Source organism: Nelumbo nucifera, chromosome 1 (assembly GCF_055504915.1).
Source record: "Nelumbo nucifera cultivar China Antique chromosome 1, China Antique-T2T, whole genome shotgun sequence".
NCBI lineage: Eukaryota > Viridiplantae > Streptophyta > Magnoliopsida > Proteales > Nelumbonaceae > Nelumbo > Nelumbo nucifera.
Window position 1 is genome coordinate 119,975,926 of NC_142649.1, and position 20,772 is coordinate 119,996,697.

The 20,772-nt window shown below is 39.1% G+C and overlaps 2 long non-coding RNA genes across 7 annotated transcripts; one reads left to right on the plus strand and one right to left on the minus strand.

Annotated features, from left to right (window-relative positions):
• Window positions 1-1,187: 1,187 nt before the first annotated feature.
• On the minus strand, window positions 1,188-16,410 carry LOC104588127 (uncharacterized). Of its 5 annotated transcripts, XR_016080047.1 has the most exons (6): window positions 16,069-16,410; window positions 15,159-15,910; window positions 14,552-15,060; window positions 13,643-13,818; window positions 12,854-13,543; window positions 1,188-4,653 (listed from the first exon to the last, which is right to left on the minus strand). It is a non-coding gene; the product is annotated as an uncharacterized LOC104588127 (long non-coding RNA). The 5 variants fall into 5 exon arrangements; XR_016080045.1 differs by having other exon boundaries at window positions 12,854-13,818; XR_016080046.1 differs by lacking the exons at window positions 12,854-13,543; window positions 13,643-13,818 and having other exon boundaries at window positions 15,159-15,235; window positions 15,772-15,910; window positions 16,069-16,395.
• Window positions 2,122-9,732, plus strand: LOC104588128 (uncharacterized). 2 transcript variants are annotated; one of them, XR_016080043.1, is made up of 3 exons: window positions 2,122-2,262; window positions 2,654-8,952; window positions 9,472-9,732. It is a non-coding gene; the product is annotated as an uncharacterized LOC104588128 (long non-coding RNA). The 2 variants fall into 2 exon arrangements; XR_016080042.1 differs by lacking the exon at window positions 2,122-2,262 and adding an exon at window positions 2,394-2,532.
• Window positions 16,411-20,772: the final 4,362 nt, after the last annotated feature.

The window sequence follows — 20,772 nt, forward strand, 5'->3', positions numbered from 1 at the left end:
GACAAATATGCTAGGGGTTGAACCCAAGGTTATCACCCCCGCCTAAACGCTGACCCGCACTACCGACCTATCAGGCAGAAGAAGGGGAGCTTCGCCTTAGAATGGTGGTAGGTGATCAATAAGTCTAGAAACCGCTTGACGCTGGCTTTATCCGAGAAGTAACCTACCCGGATTGGCTGGAGAACGTGGTAATGGTCAAGAAGGCCAATGGAAAGTGGAGAATCTACATTGATTTTAGCGACCTGAACAGGGCTTTCCCTAAAGATAGCTTCCCCCTATCGAGGATCGACCAACTCATCGACACAATGGTAGGGCACAAACTTCTAAGCTTCATGGATGCATTTTTGGGCTATAACCAAATTCGAAGAATTGACCAACTGCCAAGAGTCCACGATGAAAACACCCGGATGACCAGGAGGAAACAACGTTCATAACTGACCAAGGACAGTATTGCTACAAAGTAATGCCCTTCGGTCTAAAGAACGCCGGTTCTACCTATCATTGGTTAGTGAACCAAGTATTCAAAGACTAGATTGGCTGAAATGTAGAGGCCTACGTGGATGACATGCTGGTGAAGAGCAAGAAAGCCAAACAACACTTGGCCGACCTTAAGGAAGTTTTCGGTACCCTTAGGAAGTATTAGATGAAGTTGAACCCGATGAAATGTGCTTTCGGAGTTGGCTCCAACAAATTCCTGGGGTTCATGGTCATGTAGAGAGGAATCAAAGCTAAATCAGAAAAGATTCATGCCATCATCGACATACAATCTCCATGGACCTACAAAGAAGTGCAATGCTTCACCAAATAGATAGCCACACTTAACGGATTCATGTTAAAATCCGCGGACCGATGCTTGCCCTTCTTCAAAGTACTGAAAAAGTTAAATGACTTTCAATTCTAGGAGATGAAAAGATACCTGAATTTGCCCACTTTGCTCACAAAGCTGAGCCCTAGAGATTTACACCTGCTCTACCAATCGGTTGGGGACAAAATGGTCAGATCGGTCTTGGTAAAGGAGGAAGGCCAGACAGAAAGGCCGATCTCACTACTAGAATTCTTATCATTAGAGGCACCTGGCCAGAGGTGGTCGAGAAAACTTTTTAATGCCTTATAAAATACTAAAGGAGACAACTAGTTTTGATAACATTAGAGGCACCTTTTAATGCCTCTTAGTTTTAGTTTTGTCATTTCACTTTTGGTAGTGGTCGCTGATTTTAGATTGCCGCTCAAACAACATCGCGCACGACTTTTCTCTCGCTCTTCTCCTTTCTTCTTCCTTTCCTCTTTTTTTCTCTCTCTCCTCTCATGCCCTATTGCACTGAACACCCACCTATTGCATTAAGAGAACACCCACCTGTACTTGAACTCGAATGGGAGAAGACCTGCGTTGATTTACCTGTACTGGAACTCGAATGGGAACAAATGGCGACGCACCTGTTCAGATTGTCGTGAGTATCCTTAAGCCCATTGATCTGGTTGGTTATTTGTTCTCTATCCCCTGTTAATCTCTCTCACCCCCTCTTCTCTGTTCCACACCATTGTTGGCCATCTTCGCCCTCTCTCATTCTGTTGTTGTAACTAAGCCACCACTGCAGCATACCACGACATCCAACCTCTCTCCCATCTTCTTCTTGTGGTTGACTGAACCAAGAAGTGCTTTCTCAATCGCCGGTGACCAGACTCAACCCGAAGGCATCAAACTTGGATGAGGAAGTCGGATTGAATGACGTTGAAGAAGCCGGATTGGATGACGAAGAAACCAACCTTCCCAACCACAAGAATAATAGCAATAGAAACCCTAACGAGGTTAATAACAATGGTGTTGATAATGATGTTGATGCAAATGACTCGGAAAAGAAGGGTTCGAGGCCTCGAAAACGAAGGAAGAGAGGTGTAGAGGAGAATGTGTTGAATTGCCGGGCCAACTCTGCCATGCCGAATATTGTCGAAGAGACGGTGAGGAGTTGCCTCTCAGCGCTGTTTAAGGAGCTGCTGTATTGCACAATTAACGAACACTCAAATGGAGTAGGGTTCGGAGGGCTCGGAGGGGTGGCGTTGAATCCGCTGCCCCTGAATTTTGGGGGGTTGCGATGAGCTTCTCTAAGGGGGAGGTGGTGGACGAGAAGTGGAGGAAACAACAAGTCTTGGAGTTGGAGTTGTATTTGAAGTGGATTGAGCTGGTGCAGGATCAGATTAAGGTGGCCATAGAGGAATTGGAGGCAATGGAGAGTTGACTTGACGGAAAGTTTGTTGTGGCTACTGGTAATAAGTGTTTGGAATTTTTGGTTGATTAGTATTAATTTTTCTGGTGCATGATATTTAGTTGATATTTGTAGAGAATGGTTGCAGCATTTGAGTTTCCTGGTTTATCGTTTATTTTACAGAAAATATCAGTTCCACAATAAGATTTTCTAACATCATGTTTAGCCCAAGTTCATTAATCTGAGAAGCCAAATTGGAGGAATTGATGCAATAACTGGGGATGAATGTTTAGTTTAACATGATTTCAGTGACTGCTTTTCCTATGCTAATGTAATTTCAATATCCCAATATGCCTTTTTTAGAGTTTATTGTGCATACATTTATCTTGTTGTTTAGATATACATGTCTGAGGTTATATATGAATTCTAATCAATCATATATTTTTGGTCAGACAATTCTGTATGGTTTCCCTTAAACCATTTGGTTTTTTAGTTTGGGAGGTCAGGCAGATGGCCTTTTTGCAGTGCCAGTAATTTCTTTTTATGTAAAAAGTACTTGCCTGGAGCAATTTTAGGTCTGCTGCGTACCTGCTGAAAGTGGAGAAGAGGCAAGAGGAGAAAAGTTATGAAAAGTTTGACTTTATGGTAAATCAATTTTAGCATCTTCATTTTTTCTGTTGATCCAATCCCATGTTGTTTAAAAAGCATTGTAGTTTTCTTTTTTTCCCCTTGTACTACCTTATTCTTGCTCTTTGGCTTGTTCCAAGAAATGTTGTTTATGAACAACAATCGGGTTGCCCTTGTCCAATAAAAAGGCACCTTACTTAAATAAGATCTCTTTCTCTTCTGTATCATTATTCTCTCTGCTGCAAATTAAAGTATGTCTATGCATAGTAGGCTTACCGATCACTTTGTTCAAAATGTTACCTTTCATGTTGAACTAATTAAGTACAGAACTAACTTTAAACACATTTTGAATTTAATTCCATTTTCTATTTAACATAATCAGATAATTGTCCATCTTCCTCAAAGCAAGAACTTATTACTTGTGTAGATAATTTTTTTTGTTTTAGCAGTTTTGACAGACTAATTAGGTTCAATTTTTTTTCATTATCCCAATTGCAACCTTCTTATTATATTGTCAAAAGGAAAAACTCTTTATAACTGAAAAAACAAACACATTAGAAATAAGTATATTAATGCAGCCCTTAGTCGATTGAGATTTGATATCAGGAAGGAGAGAGGTGGCTAGTGATCATTGGGTTAAGTTTGAATATAGTAAGGTGTGAGGGGTTAACTCTTAAACTGGTTCTAAGGGGTCAATAGTTATAAGGTCAAAAATAAAAAGGGGAGAGAGAGAGAGAGAGAGAGAGAGAGCTCAATATTTAGAGGGCATGACTAATTGACAATACTTGAGAGAATTTTAGTTAGAGCTATTAAATAATGATACAGAAGTTTCTATTTTAATCTTTTTCTCTGGTAGATTTGGAGCTCCAATGAACTTTTGCTTTGTGTTAGCATCTGATTATATTTATTTTACTAGTTATGGGAATCCAAATGATTTTTTTTTTTTTTTTTTTTTTAAATTTCTTTTAGTTTCAAGTAGAACTTCTTAACTCATCACCTAGCACCTCCATCTTACTCTTAGGTTTCTAGTTTCTTTGTACTCTATATATTTGAGTGGTTTAAAGGATGTGTAACAGGTTTAGACTTGGATTGGATCTAGGTTTATCATAACTTTATCCTAGAATATGCAGGAGAAAGAAAGAGAATATGTAGAGAAGGGTGAAACAAATCAAATAAAATTGTAAAGCATAAGATTGATTTTTCTTTTACAAATTTGTTGAGAATTAAAGATTTAGGTACTAAAAAGTTAAAAACTTAATATATAGAGAAATGATTTTACTACATGTGCAAAATGATATGATAAGATTTGATATTGAAGTCAATTAACCCACACATAATGTTCCTTTAACCTTTACGTGATGGAAAGCAAAGTCAAAACAGTCTTCATGTAGGTTTTAAATAATTCAAATTATCATAAGGGTTTTAAAACAGAAGTACAAAAACTAAGTGTCAATCAATTTGATTTGAAGCATATGAATACAATTACAAGATTCACAATTGAATGGTAAGATTCAAAAAAATAATACAACATTTTTTTCAGAAAAGTATTCAATCATTAAATTTGAAAATAAGCCATTGGAATTCATTATTTAAATTGTGAATTGTATTGCAAATCATAAGATTTTAACAACTATGATTTATCAAAAAAAGATTTTAACAACTATGATTTATCAAAAAAAGATTTTAACAACTATGATTGCTCACATAGGAGATGTGGATCAGAGTTTGTTATTCTCCTTATTGGAGCCAGAGTTGCCAAGTGATTGTTGATTGCCAATTTGGCATTTGAAGGAGTGATGCAGGTGGTGAGACCTCGCTTGAAACCCTGTCCAAAGAAAATTTGAAGTTTATGAGGAACAGTTGAGAACAGGGATGCATGGTCATTTATGGGCCCACTACATCAGCCATATAAGTGGGAAGTTCAAACAAGGTGGACTGCTACCTTAAGTTACCCTAGATCCTATAGGATTTGAAGATATGGATGGTTTCAATTTCTCTGCATTTTGTTGGTGAAGTGGCTTTTTTCATAAATATCAATCTCCAAAAGTGATCCTAGCTATGTTGAGAACTTGAGATCTTAGTAGACCTATTTCATCCTATGGATTGAAGCTACATTCTACATGATTGAGTCAAGTCTTGTTCTTGCCTCTTTACTTGGTTCAAAAACAACTTACTCTAAATTGTTCAAGTATGTCCTAGTAAATGTTGATTTTGGAGGGCAGCACATTAGGGCCAATTTAAAAACAAATTGGGATAAAATGAAATGAAATTTTGTGCTTGTTTAATCAGAATGTTAGTAGGTTTTACAAAATTATAGAAAATATAAGTTAATATTTGTTATGCAAACTTCCTAAAATATACAAACCATTAAAAAAAGAGATATATCGACTCCTGAAGGGTTGTGGGCTTGCTAAAGGAAAACAACATCAGACCAATAAAAAAAAAGGAAAAAAGCTGCTTTTTGGAAATGATATATTATGAGGGAGTTGAAGCAGATGGCTTTGGAACTAGGTTCTATTATGAGCTTATGACTGGTGGATGGCTTAGTAAGACAAGGGGTAAGATGGAGTCAGCTGTATTTGATTTTGGGTTTGGGGGGGGGGGAAGGGGTTTCTCTCAAGAAGGGTCAATGTAAAAATACATGAAGGAATGATTAGCATGGCCTAGGCCAATAAATAGAGGCACCTGGCACAAGATTATACTAAAACTATTCATTCATTCGTTCATTTATTTCAATAAAATCCTTTACCGTTACTAGTTAAAAATCATGATATTTACAAAAATATTACTATTTTTGAGAAAGGGTACCGATTTCGTTCAACAAAAGAATCCTTTATTGTTACTTTCAAGATAAGTGATGTGTACAAGAATATTACTTTGGTAACAAAACCTGATGAAACTATGACATAATTGAGATCTTCATATCCAGAACAATCTGAAATGGCCTGGGGCATCTGCTCAGCTAGTTTGAGTTTCCCTTGGGCATATGCTGAGGTTGTGATTGCCAATTCCAAACTTTTTCTCAAATTTCAGCTTCTCTCCATAGTTCAATTTCGGCTTTCAGTGCCTGCATCAACTTGATAACTTGCCCGGGACACTGCCTAACTGGTTTTAGACTTTTAGTCACTACATGCCCTTGCATTTTCTTATAGTTTTTCATGAGATCCCATCTGCTGCAACACTTCCTTGCAGTCCCCCCAATTTAACATGGATATGCTAGTGATGGAAATAAAAAGCAAATCATGTTATGTTCTGAATTTTAACAAAGGGTTGGCATGTCCATGTTAAATTGGGGAGTTGCAAGGAAGTGCTGCAACCACAGTTGCAGCAGATGTGCTCTCTAACTATGCATTGTACCATAAATTATTTACAAACAGTTGTCTTTTCTGTTATTCCTACCAACTTATTATGTTGGAGGATCCTACTTATCAAAATACTCAAACCTACAATGAAAACTATCTCAAAGAAATCAAAATGTAGGTGTCAGTGAGGCTTGAATGTCTGTAAGAATTCAAACGAAGACCATGGATAAGCAAAACTGTTGAGAAACAATGATGCAGATCTTTCTCTCTTGAACTAAGTCAATGACACCTTGTGCTGAAAGATTTTTTCTTCTATCCCACTGATTCCATCTCCAGTTTTGAGTATGCATATCAATCCTTGGAAGTGTATGATTTTTTGATTGAGTTATCACACCTGAATTTTGTCCTCCCATAACAGCGATGGAGTGAAGTGAATTTAAATTGGGCTCTTTGCCTTGGTTCGGCTTTCCTTACCAATGGTCATTTCATGCAAGTCAGATTTGTGGGCATCTCCCAGTCAGGAATTCAGAGCCACTTACTAGGTAGACTAATTGAAGCCCAGGTACTTTTCCTTAGATTTTGTGCTTTGGTTTGAACAGAGTATAAGAAGGTTTCCCTTAGGGGTAGATGTCACTTACTGCAGAAACCAAAATCTGGGTATCTCCATCCCTGAGTAAGTGGCAGTTGTTGGACTGAGCTTCTAAAAGAATCACAGGGATTGCCATTGGGTAAGTAGATGTCACTTACTGCAGAAACCAAAATCTGGGTATCTCCATCCCTGAGTAAGTGGCAGTTGTTGGACTGAGCTTCTAAAAGAATCACAGGGATTTCCATTGGGTAAGTACCCTTGCTAAATTAGTTCCTCGCCTTCTCACGCTGAAAGTTGTTCTTACATTGTCATTGTTTATGCATGCTTTGCATTTGGATGGATAGCTGCCTGTATCGGACTTCACATTCTGCTTTTACAGTTTCTGCTTATATGATGCATTTGCTCTCTAGATAGGTTTGTAACTCCATCTTAGCTATCTCTTGTCAGCCTTAGCTTGTCATTTCTAAATCTTGTTCCTAATTCTGGTAAGCTCACTCAATCCAAGGGAACCTAAGCTCCTTTGACCTTGATGTGCAGGGGTATGTATCTATGTTTTCATTATCAATGAATGACTCTTGACTGTTATTATCTACCCAGCTCACTCATTGGGCTAAGGGCTTTAGTTCCTTTGCTTGATCACAGTGGTACATCAAAGCATGTTTAGGAGATAATGTAGACAATAAGGGTAGGTTTAGGGTAAACTTGAATCTAGGAGTCAAAGCTCTAATTTCTATTCTTAAGACAATATCTCAACATGCAACTCATGTGAAGGATGTAAAGATACACCAGTTAATGGGTCCTAGCAATGAATATTGTCCAATTCAAAGACCTTGTGATCAGTTAGTGTTTAATAAGTATTTGTGGCATATTTTTTTTTCCTGAAAATAGATCATATTCTTTGCATCTTCTCAAGAAGAATATACTAAAAGCATGTGGTTGTCATCACATGATCATTGTCCCATAGATTTTCTCAGTTGGACTCTTCAATGTAGGATCTTGATCCCTGAAAGCTTCTGTCTATATATTTGCTTAAGGATGACCATTTAAAGTCCAAGTGATACCATTTTCCAAACTCAGATTGGACATAACTGTTTTAGCCACTGGGTCACAGGTTGAACAGCTAAATTGTTTGGTCAACTACTCAATTCTCTCAAAACAATAAAAAGACCACAAATGTACAAAATTAGAAAAATAGTAAATGGTTCCAGATTATCTTTTAAAGCTATTTTGCACCAAAATAAGCTTAAAGCAATATATGTACCACACCGACTGGCATGTATTTGGGAAATTTGACCAAGTCAAACATTTCTAAGAACTAGGCATCCCAAGAACCATTTTGGCTGCTGGTTCCCAGTCTGAACAATCCGATTGGGATTTAAATATGATTCAATATATAACAGTTATAGCTTCTTTTGGTTGCTCCTGCATCAATATTTGATTTGAATTTGACTAATCAGATTTTAAATAGGATTTAAATATTGAAATTCATAATAAAATCAACTAAAAATGACTTCCAAACAAATCCTAACCTACTCCTTAGTTAAAAACACAACACTTGAACCAATTGTACTAATAATTATGTATTGACAAGTCTTTATTGAAGTATTGTAAGTTCTGAACTTTATCATTTCAATCGGAGTGCACAAAAACTTATTTCAATAACGAATAATATCTTGACTTGACAGCAGCTAGTGGTGCCAAGGAGTATGGTGAATCTACACCTCCTTCAACAGAACTTTTCAAGTTTGAGGATCACTTCATAAGTTGATATCATAAATTAACCACATAATTTTGATGTGTGGTTTAGTCATTAACTAATGGTTGTGGTATAATATAGAGTTTACACTTAAATTCATGCTCTGGATAAATTGTTGCTTCACTTCCAATTTGTGATTATGTAATCTACAATACAGGAACTAATTAACCAAAAAAGGTAAACTTCTTGAATTTCAAAATTATCAAAACTGAATGTTGATTGATATATATTGTCATAGATGTCTATACCATTCAATTTGGTAGCTATAACTGCTGATCTGGGCTTTGATTTCAAATATGAGATGAAGATTTTCTTCAATTGAAAAGCAGAAAGCATACTTCTTTTAAATTTATATCTTCCTTATAACACCTACATATTATTCACTAGAACGGGACTCCACTGGTATCATTTCTTTATGAGAGGGGATGGGGTCAAAGCTTTTCTTTCTTTGGTGGTTTTCCAGGCCCGGGCAAAGAGGTAATATGATTTTTTTTTGAAGTATTTTCATTTGGAAAAAAATACTGATGGTCATTATTCCAAGGAAATATGAAAAACATGGTAGGATGTAGTGGTGCATGAAATGGGTCATATCTGGAGTGGCTTTATTCTGAACTGGGTCTAGCTTCAAATAGAAACACCTCTCATGGGTTTCAGATCTGTATCTAAGTTGTGCTTAATGAGGTGAATCTATATATTTGGACCAGTGTCTGGTTGTCACCCATATCCGTCCCAAATCATATTCAGATCTACATTATCGTATCCATCTCATATCACCCTAGTATGTGGTTCCTCTGAGATGATCCAGACAAGCTAAATATTGGTATGCAGTAGACATGCATATTATCATATTTTTCGTAAATATTACAAATTTACGTATAATTATTTTTATTTCATTTTTTGTTGCTATATGTGATTAGATGATCAATGGCTATTAATTTACAAAAATTATATCTATTTACTTTGTTTTTTTTTTCTTTTTGTTGCTTTTCTTTGCAGGTTGTAGAGGAAGAAAGGATTGGATGAAGACTACAAAGAGCATTTTTTTTGAGATGTTAAAAGGAATTTCTTTTGGACTATTTTATATTTGATTTGTAGGTTAAAAAAAGAAGACATCTATTCAAAAGGAAGAACGAACATAATGAGGGCTGAATGTTGTGTTTTTTTGTTTTTAAAATGATGATGGAAGTCAATTGGAATTTTATGGATAAGGTGTATCTTTTTGGATTTTATATATATTTTTATACAGGTTTTATGTTTTGATTGGTGTATCCATTAGAATTTTTATGTAGCAATATTCACAATATATTGCACTTTTTTTTTTAAAAAAAATTGGAACTTTTTTAGAGACGGCCAAAAGTGCCTCTAAATATGAAAACATACAGATTTTTTATTTTCTTACATTTAGAGGCACATAAAATTGCTGCAAAATCATTTAGAGGCATTCAAATGCGCCTCTAAATTAAACTTTCAGAGGCACTTTTAACCGCCTCTATACAAGATTTTTAGCGTCAATGCAATAGAGGCAGTATGTGCCTCTAAAAGTCCAATTTAGAGATGGATTTATAATCTGCCTCTAATGTTCAATCAAGTGCCTCTAAAACATTTAGTAGCAAGGCTTTTAGAGGCACTTACCTGGCTGCCTCCTATAACATTTGGAGACATTTTTTAAGTTTTTAGAAATAGTTATGACCACCTCTATAGATGATTTTTCCAGTAGTGTCTACTACACCAGCAAAGTCTTCTTGGCTGAGTGCACCTTCTCAACACAGGACCCAGTCGAGGTCCCACTAGCCTGGACTCTTCATGTGAACGACTCATCTAACTAGCAAGGCAACAAGACCGGATTCATACTCCTTAGCCTGGACAACACCGTCCTAGAACACGGATTCAGATTCGAGTTCAAAGCGTCCAACAATGAGGCCAAGTACAAAGCTTTAATAACTGAACTTTGGCTCGCCCTAGACCTTGGAGCTAGGCGAGTTGAAGCTTTCAGTGGCTCCTAGCTTATGGTCAACCAGGCCCTCGACCACTTTGAAGCAAGGGTGCCAACTATGGCGAGCTACTTGCAGAAGGTGTAAGGGCTAATTCAACCACTCAAACACTTTACCATACAGCAAATCCCCCGAACCGAGAACATACGAGCCGATGCACTTTCAAAGCTCGCTAGCTCACCCCGCACAAACCTTGGCACGACCGTTAGAATGGACATCCTAGCACAGCCCAACATCTTAGAGACAACCATGGTGATCATCCCTATCCAGTAAGAGCCATCGTGGATGGACCTCATAATAGTATCTATAGGACGACACTCTGCCAGCTAACCAAGCTGAAGCAAAGAGGCTTGCCCACAGGTCAGCCCGATACTGTCTTATCCAAAGATAGTTCTACGCTGGTCACACACTCTCCCCTACCTGAGGTGTCTCCCCCTAGTCGAGGCCGACTATTTCCTCAGGGAGATAGACGAGGGTATCTGCAGAGACCACCCTGGTGCTCGAACCTTGGCTCATAAAGCACTTTGGCAGAGCTACTTCTGGCCCACCATGAAGATGTAACTCAACTCGTCAAGAAGTGCGATCACTATCGGAGACATTCGGACCTTCACCACAACTCCCCTAATGCCCATCACCAATCCATGGCCCTTCGCCCAATGGGGGATGGACATCCTTAGGGCCTTCCTCATTGTGGCTGGGCAAAAGAAGTTTCTCCTCGTTGCGGTGGACTATTTCACTAAGTGGGTGGAGGCCGAACCCTTGGCATGCATCACCGCGTAGAACGCCCAAAATTTCTTTTGGCAGAACATTATCTTTCGTTTCGGTATTCCTTGGGTCCTCATCACCAACAACAACTCTCAGTTCACTAATTGAAAGTTTGAATCTTTCTATGCCAAGCTAAAGATAGACCACCGGACCACGACCGTTCACCAACCACAGAGCAACGAATCGACCAAAGTGACCAATTGAACCCTTCTCCATGGCCTGAAGACCAGGCTTAACAAGGTTAAGGGCAAGTGGGTCGAAGAACTGTCAAGCATCCTTTAGTCCTATAGAACCACACCGCATACAACTACCAGAGAGACCCATTTCAGCCTAGCGTACAGAGCCAAAGTGATGATCCTCGTAGAGATCGGTTCTCCCACTCTCTGGACTGATCTCTACAATGACGAACAGAACAATGATGACCTTTGTGTAGAGGTCGACTTAGTTGAAGAGGCCCGCAACCGAGCACACCTCAGGATGGTGGCAAAACAATGCAAGATGACCAAGTACTATGACTCTAAAGTTTGGAGGAGGAATTCAAGACAGGAGACCTCGTCCTCTGCAAAGTCATAGTACTCGTGCTAGGAGAAATGATGCTCGGACCAAATTGGGAGGGTCTGTATAGAATAACAAAAGTCCTCGGCCCAAGTACCTACAAACAAGAAGAACCAGAGGACGAAGAAGAAGACATCTTACCAGACAACAAAGACTACACCACAAATAACCAAAGCACCAGTTGAGCACTACTTTTCGTCAAACTCCAAGGAGAAGACTCTTCGCAAATGACAGTGAAATGGCTCTCCGTTCCTCTTTTATAGGACACCCAACGACCCAGATCAAGTCAGATCAACGGTGTCGATTCAACGCCGCCCTTTGACACCTCGGGAAGACGAAGCGCCGCCGCCGCTCTCCATACGTGTGTAGCCTCGGGGAAACAAAATGATGCACGCACCGACCTGTCTCAGAAACGGCACGGGCATTGAACCGGCCGATTCACCTAGCGGACCGGTTTCATCCCGATCCACTCAACTCAGGAAAGTGAGCTCAATTAGAATCAAATTTCCTCAACTGAGGACTACAAAGCTCTTCCACGCCACACCACGACCGAGCACTACACTCCTTGGCTGCAGAATTGGGGGAGTGGTGTTTTGGTTATGGTTGAGCTGGCCACGAGCGCCACATGGCAGCCTTCGTGGTCGTGTTACCTCTCTAGCCACATCGGCACCATGTAAGACAGATAAGAGCGGCCAAGAAGGAGAGCCCCATACAAACATGGAAGACAACTCCGCCGGGGAAGAAGACTTATCTCGAAGACCTCGGCGGGTAACCTCATCCTGACAACCCTACAAGTCTTATCCGAGTTGGACATTGATGATGTGCAATCTGGACGCTCCCTCGTGTCAGGTGACTAGGCTCGAACAAGAGTCAAATCTAGTAGGGCCGAGCTGTATTGCCGAGCTGTTATCTGAGTGTCCAAGCTGAAAACGAGCTGCAAGGAAGAGATGGGTGAGAGTGCCCGGGTATGTTTTCCCTCGGGAGAGCACTCCAATGCTTAAGTCAGAAAGGGGGTTGTAAGAATTCTCTTGAGAGTCTGAGAGAGCTAAGTATATCAGTGCGCATACCTTTTTTGGGTGGATTTGGAGCCCTTTTATAGTTATGTGGGGTTCAGGTGCTCTGGGCAATGTCTCTGAGCCTTTGGCGGAGCTGTTTCCGCAATATGAGGCGTGTTAATGTCAGTTGCTAGATTTGTGCGGCGGTTACAGGTAGCTCGCGGGACTTGTGGCGCACGGTTCGGCGAGCTGCTCCTATGGTCGTGGTAACGGCGCCCTCGAGGGCGAGGCATGTGAAACGGTTTGGGCAAGCTCGCACTGTCGGTGGCTCAAACTCGCCCCAGCTCGGCCGCTTACCTGATGTTGGATGACATGTACTGACTCGTTGAGCTGGCACATTAACTTGACATTATGCTGTCAATAGCGTTCATGTGTCATTATTTGTGTGAAGGGACCAAAGTGCCCCTCATCAGACACAAATCTTCAGCTATAAATAGGTAACCTCCACTTAGGGTAAGGGACTTTTGAATCCTTAGACTTTTACTTTGCCTCTTTTTCTCAGATCAACATCCTTCTCATCTGCTCGGCTTGACTATTTACCTTTCGTTCCACTGACTTGAGCGTCGGAGTGTCTACCCGGGGAACAACTCCTTGGGCCTTTGATCTTTTCCTTGATTTCAGATCTTGGTGCACGATTTCGTCCTTCCACCTCGATTTCACCAATTGGCAGGACTATCTGACTGCGATCTTGGTTCGAGATACCTCGGATCGGACAACATCAATTAGAACCATAAGTGTCTTCATGATAATATATGATTTAAGACGGAAAGAAAAGAAAATTGAAAGCATCTTGTTGCTCACATTCACAGTATAGTATGTAGTTTAGAAATCCATCTGAACAGCTCATTGTTCTCTTCCATCAAGCTCGTTTTGCTGTTACTGAACAAGGATCTTGCAGGGGAAAATGTGGTGCTCTTGTATGCTTCTATGTACCCTGATGTACATACTATTATCAATGTTTCTACAGCCGCTTTAATCTGGAGAGAGGGATTTTATTGATGTTAAGGATAAAATAAAGTGATAAAAGTTTATAATACGACGATAGTTTTGTTTAATTTGTATGTTATTTGGTTGAACTTATCATGAATACCTACCTGTAAAACTTTCTTTCAAGAATGAACAAGTGAAGTCATTTGGTTTTGAGAGTGAGGATTGGGTGGCAAGCATGCACTGCTGTGTTTCATTGGCCACATATACATTATTTGGTTAGGAACACTGACTTTTTAATTGCAAAAAAGGAGAGAAATCCTTAAAACAAGAAATGCCAAATGCAGCTTCAGTAATGTAAAGTTAGTATATACTTTTAGGTTCTATGGGATATGTAAATTTCCATACGTGGACTACAAAAATAATTATTACATAGATAAATATTTCAGAAAAATACAGAAAAAACAATGAAATCTAAATAACCCATACACTATGCCTTGACAGAATTAGAATTTTAGATTTTCTAGCAATGCTATCATAACTCATAAATTATGTGGGGCAAAACTCTCAAAATACAAAAGGAGATCATAAAGGGGGCCTTTGTCCAAATAATCAGGGTTATGGGGGTTTCGCATATTTTTTGACCTCCTAGAATATAACAGTGAAATTTCCAAATCACAAAACACATCTAATTTCAAATATATTAGGTAATATATAGATATCAAGAGAGATAATATCATAAAAGCCAAAAAGGGAAATAGTAGGAGAGAGTATGAAACATACCCCTTCATCTAGCAAAATCTTCAGGAGGAACTACTGTGGACTCAGATTTACACTTTGCATGCACGATTGGACCTAGTTGGGATTTGTCCATGTTTGTCGGTGTGCCATCAGGTGCATTTAAGTATACAGCCCCTTTATACATCCCTTCCTCTATCTCATCACTGTAAAAATCATCAAAGGGCTCTCCACATAATACACATACATTCTGATTCTCGTCAGCATGATCAACCATTTCTTTATCATTCTTCTTCTCAGCAACAACTTCAGTGGGCAAAAACCCAGGAATTGCATCAACTCCCAATGCTTTTGCACCATTGAGCCACACATTAGTACTCACAAACCCAGTATATCTGATTCTTTGTAACGTGCCAATCCATGTGACTACTGTGTTCCTCTTGGCACTTGAAACGTAAGCCACAAGTAGTGCACTGTCTTGGAAGATCAGCATATAGAGCCTTTTATTGCAGACTCATGTTGCACCTCAAGGAGATCCAGATGGAACTCAACTCCTATGGAATCATGACAGAAGGGATTACTGTCTTAAGATATAACATTATGCTATTTCGCCAAGAACAACATTTCAACAAGAATAGCTAAAAAAATATACATTACTTAGATGTACTTGAACTGAAGCAGGTGCTGTCAATGAGATCAAACCTTGAGCCATGAGAGAACTAATCAGACCTGAAAAAGCACTCCCACTAGATGCATGAGTTGCAATAGGGCCCACATTTTGAGATATAGGTTCTGTCTGCGATGAGACAAGAGGGGGCCTGGAGGTAGAGGAGGCAAGGCCCACCCCGACAAATGATGATGGTAGCCCGGGTATTAGATTAGGTAAAATTGAACTTGTAACAGGTAAATGCCCTTGTGGGATATGTCCATGATTCAAGGGTTCTTCCATTTTGTGAGTTGATATGAGCTTAAGCCCTTCTTTTTGTGTTGCATTAAATTTCATGCAGTCAAGCACAGCTAAAGGAAAAAAGTTAAATGTAATCATCATCATATAGACCACAAGACGTTACAGATGACCATAATGCCTTCAATGCAGAGGAGTAAATGGAACTACTTTAAGAATACTATCTTACCAAAACCCTGGGGGCTTCCAATATTCCAAGGGGCATTAAATCAATGAAATAGAGGAGATGAGGCATGTTTAGTCAACTATTCACGTGTTTTTGACAGTTCAATAAGATAAGGCATTGCAAGAAAGCTGATACCTTGGCATCTTGATTCCAGATGTTTCCTCTTAGAGTTACCAGCATTTGTTAACTTTCATCTCGGAAAGAAAAAGGAGAAAAAAGATTGGTTTAGAAGAAAACCTGCTAAACCGTCTCCATGGTTTTCATCTGAAAAACCCTGGCCAAGAATCCTCTTTTCAAAACATGGAAATTATGTGGAAAGTAAGAGAACATGTTAGTGTAGTGATGTGGTCTGACTTATCTATGGTCGCCCTCACTGGTTAGTTTTATCTGGTGGAGAACAAAGAGAATCGAGAGAGAGAGATTGAGATTCACCTGCGCTTGGATGCCTTCCGATGGCGTGAAGCTGGAGGAGAGAGACGGTGGTGGTTGTGCAATGTTCGATTGAAAGAGGAGAGAGACGGAGAGGATGATTGAGAAAGAGAGATGACAGAGAGGAGAGAGACAGAGAGAGTACTAAGAGAGAGAGAGAGAACTGAGAGAGGAAAGAGGCAGAGAGGGCGCTTGAGAGAGGAGAGACAGAGAGGGCGACTGGGGGAGGAGAGAGACATAAAGAAAAATGCGAAGAGGACGAGACTATTTACAGTGGCAGTCAGTTCTTATTTTGTGGCAGTTTTAATTGACTGCCACTAAAAAGCCAATATTTCTAGCGGCAGTCATGTATCTGTCACCTTAAAACTGCCGCTAGAAATAATATTTCTGTAGTGATAATGCAGTTTAAAAAAAAAAAAAAAAAAACCATACCCGAGAGTGTGAAATCCCTTATCTGTTTTAGTGATTCCTCTACTTTTGGTATTATAAAATGTTTTACTGATGGAATACTAACTAGTGGACCTAACTGTTTATTTTTGAAAGTTCGGGGTACCCAAGTGTTGGTATAAATAGTGGAGTTCTCTGCATTTAATTGGTATAAATAGGTTAGTTACAGGCATAGTTGGATTTATCATTAAGTAGAAATTGATAAATATGAACCAACGCAAGTAATGGTAGAATAAACCATAGAGAGATATCTAATTGAACAAACTAAGCTTCCCTGAAATCAGAGAGTAATACCCAGATAAGAGCTAACAAAAAATACATAGAGGAAGTTGAACCCCTGTAAACTGAATGTGCAACTTTTACGGTTTTACCTGGGAGGACACCCACAAAGTAAAGAAATAACTGAAAAGGAGAAGCTGAGTTTCACATTGTTTTAATCACAGGATCCCCAATCAATCAGAGGTACAAAATTAAATAAAAAAATAAAACAAACTCCTCCGCAAATTTGCAGCAGCAGAAAAAAGAAAAGAAAAGAACTTCAAGTAGACCCACATTACGAATCTAAGGAGAAATATAGAAAAATGAACACTTCTGTACAAAGAACCCACCTTTAATCTCCTAAAGACCAGATTGCAGATGAACTCTATTGGCCTCCAGCATCCTGGAGACATCCTTGCCAGAGTCATACGCCCTTATGAAATGGTCCTCCACATCCTTCAGTGCTTCCAATAATTCCTACCCCTTTCAAGTGTATCGATCACAGTGAGCCCCTTCTGCTCTCCACCGTTGAAATTAGCATTGCTCACTACATCTACAACCTCTGCTCCACTTTCTTCATGTTTCACATCTTCCTCAATCATCATTGTATTCTGCTCTCCTCTTTCTCTTTCTTCGTCTTCTTCCAGCTCTGGTATACCTTCCTCCTCCCTCACCACCTTCAAGTCTTCATCGGAGCTCCGACTGAATCCACCAATCACCTCTGCTATCACTTGTTGCAAAGAGAAGGTAATACAGTAGGAAATATCTAGTGAATGAAAACAACACACTGCATAATTTCATTAAGTAAATGGCCTTTAAATAGGCACATACATCAACAGATAGAAGCATAAAAATAGGAACCAGTAACCACTAAGCTAAAAATTTGGTAAAATCACAACCACTTAACAAACTTGCTGAAAACTAGTTCAGCAATGCTCCAACTAATAACAATTTTCTTAAAAACTAGGACAGCTGACAAACAAAATATAGATTTTTTTCAACAAACCCTCCCTTAAACTGATGTCTACAGACATCCAGTTTAAAACATTCAGAATCCCCTCAAACTGAGTCTTCCAGACTCCAAATTCCAAGTAATTTCCTCAATTTCAAAAAAACAACCAATTTGAGGGGCTTAGTAGAAACATCAGCAACTTGGTCCTCACTTCTACAATAAACGAGATCAATGACTTCATCCTTTGTGAGATCATGCAAGAAGTGATACCTCACGTCTATGTGCTTGCATCTTTCATGAAGAACAGGATTTTTGGAGAGCTTAATTGCTGAATTATTGTTGCAGGAAATCTGGGTAGAACCTGGTTGCTCCATATACCTGCTAATAAGACTTACAACATACATTAAATCAGGTCGTGTTGCTATCAAGTACATTAAACTTCTGACCATTTGCTTAATGAAATTACGCAGTGTGTTGTTTTCATTCACCAGATATTTCCTACTGTATTGCCTTCTCTTTGCAACAGTGGTATCAGAGCTACAAAAGTGAAAAAGGAAGAGTGCAGCAACAACAACTCTTTCTTTCATTGCAGCAACAATTTCTATGGCTTCTGAAAATTTTGTTCAACCTGCAATCCCACGCTTTGATGGTCATTATGATCATTGGAGCTTGCTGATGGAGAACTTCTTGAGGTCCAAAGAATATTGGCAGGTCGTTGAAAGTGGCATAAAAGAGGCAGCAGCTGGAGTTGTTTTGACAGATGCACAAAAGATAGAACAGGAGGCACAAAAACTAAAAGATTTGAAGGGAAAAAATTATCTCTTTCAAGCTATTGATCGTTCAATATTGGAAACAATTCTTTGCAAGGACACCTCCATGCAAATATGGGACTCCATGAAGAAGAAGTATCAAGGGAACACAAGGGCGAAGCGTGTGCAACTCCAAGCTCTTCGTAGAGAGTTTGAGGTTCTTCAAATGAAGTTAGGGGAGTCAGTTTCAGAGTATTTTTCGAGGACAATGGCAATTGCAAACAAGATGCGGATTCATGGAGAGAAGCTAGAGGATGTGACCATTGTTGAAAAGATCCTTCATTCAATGACACCCAGGTTTAATTTTGTGATTTGTTCTATTGAAGAGTCTAAAGACATTGATACTCTTTCAATAGATGAATTGCAAAACTCTTTGTTGGTTCATGAGCAGAAAATAACCCAGCAAGACAATGAAGAACAAGCACTGCAGGCAGCAACAAGTTCAAGAGGGCATGGAAAGGGTGGATGGAAAGGCAAGAATACACACCATAGCGAAAATGCCATAGCCATGCTGTGTCTTTTAGTTTTGCAGCGAGACATTTGTGGGTAATGTGATGGAGATACAAAGGAAACATCCGATTTGATGTCATCTTTACTTGGGCAATTAAACCCAACTTTTCATATTGGATTCGACAAACTCCATCCTTAATTGAAACCTCATATCCCTTTTCTTGAAGCTGGCCAACATTAAGCAGATTAGTTTTTCGATTTAGAACAATTAACACATTGGAAATAGAATGAGACTTTCCTTTGGTTTGAATTATAACACTTCCTTTTCCCAAAACAAATACTCTAGAGTTATCACCAAATTTAACAGTATATCGAAATGATTCATCCAAATCAGAGAAAATTGATTTGTCTTCACACATATGGTTGCTGTAGCCCGTATCCAGCTACCATAAATTCGAGTGAGTTTCCTCCATAGTATGACACACCATTAGGAGAGAAACTTCTTCTTTTTCCTTTTCTACAAAGTTAGAACTTTCCCCTCGATGTTTATTTAAATTTGTATGACATTCTGAGCGATAGTGACCATACTTGTGACAACGATAACATTCCACCTTGGATTTGTCAGCTGACTTTGGTTTAGATCCTGTTGAACTCTGAGCATCATGAGCCTTCCAGTTTCCTTGAGATTCAACACCTTTATTGTCTCCTTGTCTCTGGTGTGTATTCTTGCCTTTCTATCCATCCTTTCCATCCACCCTTTCCATGCCCTCTTGAACTTGTTGCTGCCTGCAGTGCTTGTTCTTCATTGTCTTGCTGGGTTATTTTCTGCTCATGAACCAACAAAGAGTTTTGCAATTCATCTATTGAAAGAGTATCAATGTCTTTAGACTCTTCAATAGAACAAATCACAAAATTAAACCTGGGTGTCATTGAATGAAGGATCTTTTCAACAATGGTCACATCCTCTAGCTTCTCTCCATGAATCCGCATCTTGTTTGCAATTGCCATTGTCCTCGAAAAATACTCTGAAATTGACTCCCCTAATTTCATTTGAAGAACCTCAAACTCTCTACGAAGAGCTTGGAGTTGCACACGCTTCGCCCTTGTGTTCCCTTGATACTTCTTCTTCATGGAGTCCCATATTTGCATGGAGGTGTCCTTGCAAAGAATTGTTTCCAATATTGAACGATCAATAGCTTGAAAGAGATAATTTTTTCCCTTCAAATCTTTTAGCTTTTGTGCCTCCTGTTCTATCTTTTGTGCATCTGTCAAAACAACTCCAGCTGCTGCCTCTTTTATGCCACTTTCAACAACCTGCCAATATTCTTTGGACCCCATCAGCAAGCTCCAATGATCATAATGACCATCAAAGCGTGGGATTGCAAGTTGAACAAAATTTTTAGAAGCCATAGAAACTACTGCTGCAATGAAAGAAAGAGTTGTTGCTATTGCACTCTTCCTTTTTCACTTTTGTGGCTCTGATACCACTGTTGCAAAGAGAAGGCAATACAGTAGGAAATATCTAGTGAATGAAAACAACACACTGCATAATTTCATTAAACAAATGGCCTTTAAATAGGCACGTATATCAACAGATAGAAGCATAAAAATAGGAACCAATAATCACTAAGCTAAAAATTTGGTAAAATCACAACCACTTAACAAACTTGTTGAAAACTAGTTCAGGAATGCTCCAACTAATAACAATTTTCCTAAAAACTAGGACAATTGACCAACAAAATAAATATTTTTTCAACATCACTCCGTTGAATGGATTAAAGAAGTCCCACC